We start from the raw sequence: 586 nt of genomic DNA, 5'->3' as shown, positions 1-586 counted from the left end.
ATTGTCAGGAGGGACCAGTCGCTGGAGAAGGATATCATGTTTGGTAAGGTGGAGGGTCAGAGAAAAAGAGGAAAACCCCCAACGAGATGGATTGGTCAAGTGGCAGCATCCATGGACTCAAGCGTGGCAACAACAGTAGTGAGATTGGCCCAGGATCCGGCAGTGTTTCGTTCTGCTATGCATAAGGTCGCTATGAATCGGTGCCTACTACTGGATGGCACCTAAAAACAACAGTCTATCTATCTACCCTTCTGGTGTGCCGCTGCCGGTTAATGCGGTAAACTGCAAAGTCGGGTTGGGTTGTAAAGACCAGCAGTTCCAACTGACCAGCTGCTCCTCAGAATCCCTGTACAGGGTCGCTATGAGTCGGTATTCATACATATTCAGGAGTCCTGGAGTCCTGGTGTGGCGTTGTGGGTTAATGGACCAGACTGCAAAGCCGTTTGAACCACAAGATTGGCGGTTCAAGCTCACCAGCTGTTCCTCGGAAACCCTATACAGGGTTGCTATTGGTCGCTATTGGTCGGAGTCGACTCTATGGCACTTAACAACAATATACATATACATGTATATATATATGTTTGTT

Source organism: Chrysochloris asiatica, unplaced genomic scaffold (genome assembly GCF_000296735.1).
Source record: "Chrysochloris asiatica unplaced genomic scaffold, ChrAsi1.0 scaffold00340, whole genome shotgun sequence".
NCBI classification, from domain to species: Eukaryota; Metazoa; Chordata; class Mammalia; order Afrosoricida; family Chrysochloridae; genus Chrysochloris; species Chrysochloris asiatica.
The sequence above is the reverse complement of the archived record's forward strand: the minus strand, read 5'-3'. Positions refer to the sequence as shown.